Here is an 8,411-nt window from a genome sequence, read left to right as displayed (position 1 = left end):
TGACTATCCATAAATATTTCTTAATCTATTAAGAGGGATCCTTTAAGAAACTTCAAAATAAATGAATGAAATCTAATAATTTAAAACTCAAGTGCTGTTATTTCTACAAGATCTTGGACTATATGTTCATTTGTTCATTGGAAGAAAAATCACATTTTCATTTCTTATATTTTATTTATATTAGAGAGAGCACTTCAATATTAATTCAAGTATCTATCCATTAAATGCAAAAATGTTAATGCAATATTAAAAATGAAATTTAAATGAAAGCAAGGGGATATCACATTAAGGTTCCCATGGCAACGCTCACTACACTTTCCAGCTTCTGAATTGTAATACGGTCATTTATTACAGGCTCACATAAAATATAATTTTGCAAATATTTAAAGATGTATAGGTTAATTCATGTCAATTTAAGACTTCATATGCAATGTAACATAATACATCAGGCTAAGATTACTCTAAATATTAACCTCCATATTCTTAATTTAGGCATACTATATAAAACAGATACAAACTTCCTAAATTTTGAATAGTCTATTATTGAATAATCTATGTTTTGAATAGCACTCAAAGGAATCGTAGCATTTGCAGCTCCCATCATGGCTGAAACCTCAACTTTTTTTTTTTTTTGGCTGCACCCATGACGCATGGAAGTTCCCAGACCAGGGATCGGATCCCAGCCACAGCTGCGAGCTCTGCCAGAGCTGCAGCAATGCTGGACCCTTAAACCACCAGTGCTGGGTCGTGGATCAAACCTGCATCTCAGCAGCAATCCAAGCCACTGCAGACACCACTGGATCCTTAACCCACTGAGCTATCTGGGAACTCCCGAATCTGAACTTTACGTTATGTAAATACGGATACAGGTAGAGTTAAGTACCTCTCTCCTTGGTTAGCTAGAGTTTGAGATTACAGATTATGCATCTTGCCAGAAGAGGCAAAATGCAAATGCATTCATTCACACAAGTTAGAAGTCCAGGGACTGAATTATGTCACAAATCAAATGATACCATCAACACCCCGCCTTTACTGTTGGCTCTACAACCCTCCGAAGTATACAGTGAGGGACTGAGAACTCGGAAGAGGGAACATCTGTGAACCAAGCAGTACCTCTTCATCAATCTAAGTGGAAGAACTTGACTACAACAAAGCCGTATGTACAAGGATTCAGAAAAGATGTCAGCACTAAACGTTCATCAATAGGGGTAGAGCACACCGAGCTTGGATAATGATTAGATCAATGTATTGATGTGGAAAGGTGTCCGCAGCACACTGCCAAGCACACAAAGTATAAAACAGTGTGTACAGTAAGGGGAAAAAAGAACAAAGCAAAACAAAAAGCCAAACACTAGCCCACAATGTGGATACATGTGTGGAGGGAAGTCTAGAGTGACTCATTCCAAATACTAACACTAGAAATCTCTGGATGGTGGGGTTATGGCTGCTGTATTTCTCGATTTTTTTCTGAATTTCTTCAAATGAATATATTCAAATAGATTCAGAATAGAATTAGAAAAAAGTGTAAGATGTAAGAAGGGGAGTTTGCGTCGTGGCGCAGTGGTTAACAAATCCGACTAGGAACCATGAGGTTGCGGATTCGATCCCTGCCCTTGCTCAGTGGGTTAAGGATCCGGCGTTGCCGTGAGCTGTGGTGTAGGTCGCAGACGCGGCTCGGATCCCAAGTTGCTGTGGCTCTGGCGTAGGCCGGTGGCTACGGCTCCGATTAGACCCCTAGCCTGGGAATCTCCTCCATATGCCATGGAAGCAGCCCTAGAAAAGGCAAAAAGACAAAAAAAAAAAAAAAAAAAAGATGTAAGAAGGTACATACTCTGTGTTATAGGGGTGAAGATAATGATATGCTCCACCACTGAGTAAGAGTATAAATTGGAACTCCCCCACCCCGAGACATTTGAAAACATGGGAAAGTTGCAGCAAATTTATTTCTATATTCTATTTTTAAAAATATTCAGGCAATTGGAAACCACATATTCAAGAACGATGAAATAATTATATACCTGTAAGAGGGAATACTAAACATCATATCACAGAATGTTTCTAGGTGGAAATACTATTGATAAAATGTCAGATCAGGATGCCTTCAGCTGTAACCGAAAACCCTGACTCAGCTTAAACTATAAACTCTCTGGGCAGTGACAGCAGTCGAGCCTGTTTCCTCTAATTCCTCCTGAAATCAAACGACAATGACAGAAAAGGGGAAAAGGTAAAAACCCATCAAGACAAAGAGAGGAGGAGGAAGAAGTAAAAGCCCATAAAGAGACAGAGGGCAACACAAGTTTGGAAGCTGGAAAGCTGCCCGATGGGGCAGGTCTGCGTACCCAGGAAAAGAGAAGGTGAGGAGCCCTAAGGAGGCAGCTCAGAAACAGGCTGGTGTATCCACGAGGACTCAGTACACACTCGAGAAATGACCACGTTTGGAAAGCGGGAGTGCAGTGGAAGAATTTGCAGGAGACATGAGAGGAACTCAAAACCGACTTGTACACTTGAAGGCTAGTGTTCCCCCAACATCCAATCATTAAACTTTCACAAAATGTGGAGGCCAGTACGTCCTACTTACGATAACCTATGACAGTGAGTTTCTGAGGCACATTAAAAAAGAACCTGAATGAGCTGATCAGAAGTCTTACATCTCATTCTGCAGTCCCTCTCTTATTCTAATTTCAGTGCAAGAATATTTAGTTGTCTTTGAACCTTATTTCTTCATTAATTTAGCTTTAAAGGACTATTTATAGCCCATTGTTTCTTCTTTATTTACTTTTTTTGGGCCATGTCTGTGGCATGTGGAAGTCCTCAGACCAGGGATCCAACCCACACCACAGCAGGGACAAGCCTGGATCCTTTAACCCGCCGTGCCAAGAGAACTCCTATTTTTAAACTATTTAATTTTTGGCCACACCCACAGCATGCAGAAGTTCCTGGGGCAGGGATCGAACCTGTGCAACAGCAGTAACCAGAGCCACAGCAGTGACAACAGCAGGTCCTTAACCCACTGTGCCACCAGGGAACTCCCTGAACCTTATTTTTATACGTATTTTGCTTTTTAAGGCTGCACCCACAGCATATGGAGGCTAGGGGTCGAACTGGAGCTATAGCTGCCAACCTACACCACAGCCACAACAACACAGGATCCAAGCCCTGTCTGCAACCTACACCACAGCCACAACAACAGCGGATCCTCAACCCACTGAGTGAGGCCAGGGATTGAACCCACAACCTCATGGTTCCTAGTGGGATTTGCTTCTGTTGCGCCATGATGGGAACCCCCCTGGACCTTATTTTTAAAAGAATGTCCACATAAAAATGTGGGAGTGTTCATAGCAACATCATTTAGAATAGCCCCAAACAGGAAACAATGCAAATGTCCATCAAGTGATAAATGGATTTTTTAAAAAGTGGTACGTATGTCTGTAATAGAATATTATATGGCAATAAAAAGTAATGAAGTCTTACTGACACTTGCTGCAACATGGAAGAATCCTGAAATCATTATCCTAAGTAACAGAAGCCTCACAAAAGGCCACATACGGTGCAATTCCATTTATAGGAAATATCCAGAACAGGCAAATCTAGAGAGTCAGAAAGTAGATGAGTGGTTGCCAGGGAGAATGACTGAGAGTAGGTACAGAGTTTCTTTTGGGAGTGATGAAAATTTCTAAAATTAACTAGTTGCACAACCCTAAATAAACTAAAACCCACCAGAGTATACTTTAAATGGGTGAATTTTACGGTATGTGAATTCTATCTTAATAAAGCTAATAAAAAAGGTGTTATACTGAATGTATTCCTAGGCAATATCGTTTCAGAACATTCAACATTACTGTTTCTAAGACTTAGCTGATGTTTCTGCATCTTGCAGTAGTGCATCCACTTTTAATGCTGTTGAGGGCTTCAGAGGATGAACCTGCTACCATTTGTTTATTAATCCACGGTGAATACATGCTTCTGACTTTCCTGTCTTTAAAGGGTACGATGCTATTATAAACATATTTATACATCTCTCCTCCTGCTGCATATGAGCAGGCATTTCTCAAGGACAGATACCAGACTAAAGGGACATGTGTGTTTAATTTTAGAAATAATGCCAAGTTAGTTTCCCAAGTGCTGCTCCACACAGCTGGCAGCCCCACCAGCACCAAACTGGACTTTCTCTTTGCTGCCCACGTTCTTCAGTGCTTGATTTGTCGGCCTCCACGTTTCTGTCATCCAGGTGTGTACGAAATGATGTCTTCGTAAGATCTTAACCTGTTTTCCAGTTACCAATGAGACTGAACCTCAGTTCACGTTTTTTGACCACTCCTATTTCTCCTTCTGTGAAATGCCTCCAAACAGGTTTTGCCCATTTTTCTATGCATTAGTTCTTCCTTATTGATGGGTGTGTACACCGTTTCACACAGAACTGTGTGAGTTCGAAAAATTAATGAACAGAAAAATTCATGTGTATAAATTTAATGTTTTGGATATTAAACATGTTGTTCACAAGGGTTACAAATACACTTTGTAGTTTTTTTTTTTTTGGCTTTTTAGGGCCATACCCGTGGCATCTGGAAATTCCCAGGCTAGGGGTTGAATCTGAACTGCAGCTGCCAGCCTACACCACAGCCACAGCCACACCAGATCCAAGCTGCATCTGCGACCTACACCACGGCTCACGGCAATGCAGGATCCTTAACCCACTGAGCATGACCAGGGGTTGAACCCACAACTTCATGGATATTAGTTGGGTTCCTTAACGCTGAGCCACGATGGGAGTAACTCTCAATTCCTCTAATCCTCTTATGCATCTGTAAACATTATATTATCCTGATGAACTGAAAGTTCTATCAATTTCACTTATCATTACCTTCGTAAAGATACCCTCTGGCCTTCTTACCTTAGTATCTTTTGTCTGATATTCCTACATGTATACCAGCCTTCTCTTAATTTGCATTTATTTATTTATTTATTTGCCTTTTCTAGGGCTGCTCCCGAAGCGTATGGAGGTTCCCAGGCTAGGGGTCCAATCGGAGCTGTAGTTGCTGGCCTACGCCACAGCCACAGCCACACCAGATCCTCAACCCACTGAGCAAGGCCAGGGATCGAACCCGAAACCTCATGGTTCCTAGTCAGATTCGTTAATCCCTGAGCCATGACGGGAACTCCTTAATTTGCATTTAAAGGAGGATCTTTTCCTATTCTTTTTACATGAAAAAATATTTTTTTCTTTTCTTGGGTGATGGAGAAATCATCCTAAGATGCAATCTCATCAGCGTCTACCACTGACACTTTCCCTTCTCCCGGACAACGTAAGGACCTGAGAGCCCTCGCTCCAGTGATCCCCACTCCTGACCCATCACTTCCCACGTCAACGAAATTATGGATGTGTGTGTGCACATGTGTCTGGGGGTATTTTTTCCCTCCAGTTTCTCACCCAGAGACTTATCTCTTCGTGTGTCATATTACCTTAGACTGTATCTTGGACATTGTATTTAAGAAATAAATTTAGAAATGACTTTAGGTCCATGAATGAAACTGTCATTCCCTAGAGAGACTTTTTACTGTGGCAGGGACACACTCTGCTAGTATTGCAAGTCCCCTTGAACGACTGTGTGTAGGGAGAGTTTAAATTACTGATTCATCTTGAAATGACTCAACTAAAACTTTTTTAGTTTTTCTTTTTGAGACTTTTGGTAAGATGTCTGATCTGTTGCCTCATTTTCAAATTTATTGATAAAAACTGTTAATACCCTAAACTGTCCGCTCTATCTGTAGTTATGCCTTCTTGTTTGTTCCTAAAACTTTCTGAGCTTTCTTGGTCATTTGACTTTATTGTTCCTACTGGGTTTTCTATTTCATCAGTTTCGATGCAGTTTTTCTCCAGTGTCCTGAGCTTATTATTTTTCTCACAAGTTGAATGTTCAGACTTCCTTTTTCATTTTTGGCCTCCCTGTGGCATAGAGTTGCCCAGGTATGGATCAGATCTGAGCCAAAGCTGCGGTAACGCTGGATCCTTTAATCCACTGCGCCAGGCAGGGGATTGAGCCTGCGTCCTGGCACAGCAGACGCACTGAGGATCCACTGCACCACAGTGGGAACTCCAGTATTTTCTAACTGTGAATATCTTTTATTTGACTTATTATTTGGCTGCATCCATAGCATACAGAAGATCCTGAGCCAGGGATCAAAACCGAGCCACAGCTGCAACCTACACCACAGGTGTGGCAATGCCAGATCCTTAACCCACTGTGCCAGACCCCAGATTGAACTCCCACTGCCACAGAGGTAATGCTGGATCCTTAACTGAGGCACCACAGTGGAAACTCCCAACTTAATAGACACTTCAACACCTTTCTCTAAATTGGGAAACTTTCTAGTTATCATTTTTGTTGTTGACTTCTGCGTTTTTCATTACGATGAAGAAAAATAGTCTCCATGATACCAATTATTTGAAATTTGATGTTTTCCCATACACAGCATGTGATCAGTTTCCATAAATTTTTTCTTTTGGGTTCCAAATATGCGCTCTTATTTTGTATGCAGAGTTCTACAAATTTTCATTAGATTAAGTCTGATCTTGTGTTTAGATACTCTATTTTAACTTAAAAAAAAAAAAAAAGCCCAACAGACTGCTTGGTCTCTCAGCTATCTTAAAATATCCATATTGGTGACTGTCAATTTCTCCTGGTTCTCTGAACTTTTGCTTTGTATTTTAGAAGTTACCTTACAGAGGACTTCATCTTCTACCGTTATCTAGTGACCTTTGTTAAAACAGAAACTGTTACCGGAGTTGAAGTCTACGCATACAGCTACAGGAGCTTCCTTCGATATTTCTCTGGTCTTTTTCATCTTTAGGCTCTCAACATTTTTGTATCTTTGTTTTAGATGCATTTCCTTAAAAAGTACATAGCAGATTGTCTAATGACCCAAGATGTTTTGCAACACATTTGTAACTGGATTTGTCTCTACCACAGTGCTCTTCTGCCCTATCCACTTTTTCTGGTATATTTGCTCATTTTTTGTTTTCATTTCCTTTTTGCCTCATCATATACTATTGGAACATACATTGTTTCTTTTAGAGGCAACTCTTCAAATTATCAAGTTCCCACTTTAGTCTCAAGATGGTCCATATCCTTGTTCTCCTGAGAATACAAGCTATTAGATTGATATAATTTCAATTATCTACCTTCTATGCAGGCTTACAGGCAATTGAACACCTAGAATTTTTATTTTTTGCTTTTTTTGGGAGGGGGGCACACTCAAGGTATATGGAGGTTGCCAGGCTGGGGGTCCGATCAGAGCTACAGCTGCTGGCCTATATCACAGCCAGAGCAACTCAGGATCAGGGCCATGTCTGTGAGCTACACCACAGCTCACCGCAATGCTGGATCCTTTACCCACTGAGCGAGGCCAAGGATCAAACCGGAAACCTCACGGTTCCTAGTGGGATTCATTTCTGCTGTGCCATGACGGGAACTCCTAGAATTTTTACTTTATATGGTGTTTTTCCTTCTAGAATTAGACACTTACACTACCAATATTTTCTAGATTTACTTAAGTGCTTACTATCTTCTCTACTATTCCTACATTTCAGACTTCGAGGTAATATTCCTCGAGTATAAGTTCACATTTATTTTTTATTAGGATTGCACCCACGGCATATAGAAATTCCCAGGCTAGGGGCTGAATTGGAACTGCAGCTGCCAGCCTACACCACAGCCACAGCCACATCCAAACTGTGTCTGCTACCTACACCACAGCTCACAACAACACTGGATTCTTGACGTACTAAGCAGGGCCAGGGATCAAACCCACATCCTGATGAATGTTGGTCAGGTTCGTTACCACTGAGCCACAACGGAAAGCCTAAAGTAGATACAAAGTTTCTTTAGGGAGGCAATTTTTGTGGTACCTTCTCAGTTTCTGTTGATCTGAAAATAATTATTTCACTTCATTCTTAGATAATCCATACAGAAAAGTAGTCTGCAAAAAAATTTGGAATGTTGTTAATAACCCAGCAGATGAGCGCTGAATGCTGAAACTGTGTACACACAGGCGCCACTCCAATTTTGTACAGCATCTATCAGATGAATGTCTGAGGTACCCCTCTCTCTTTTTTGGGGGGGGGGGTCACGCCCATGGCATGTGGAAGTTCCAGGGCCAGGGATCTAAGCTGCACCACAGCAGCAACATAGGCCATAGCAATGACAACACTGGATCCTTAACACGCCGTGCCACCAGGGAGCTTCTGAAATATCTTTCATACACATGTGTGAAAAACTAGATTCTCACAATGATCTTGAGAAGCTCACCTGGAAAAAATACGTTTTTACAACCTCCACCCCCACCTCTTTCACAGATAAATGGCATAAATATCCTGAGATCTGTAATCACCCTCTCCTGTTCTTCTGGTTCCA

This window comes from Sus scrofa, chromosome 18 (assembly GCF_000003025.6).
Source record: "Sus scrofa isolate TJ Tabasco breed Duroc chromosome 18, Sscrofa11.1, whole genome shotgun sequence".
NCBI lineage: Eukaryota > Metazoa > Chordata > Mammalia > Artiodactyla > Suidae > Sus > Sus scrofa.
This window is presented reverse-complemented; position numbering follows the sequence as displayed.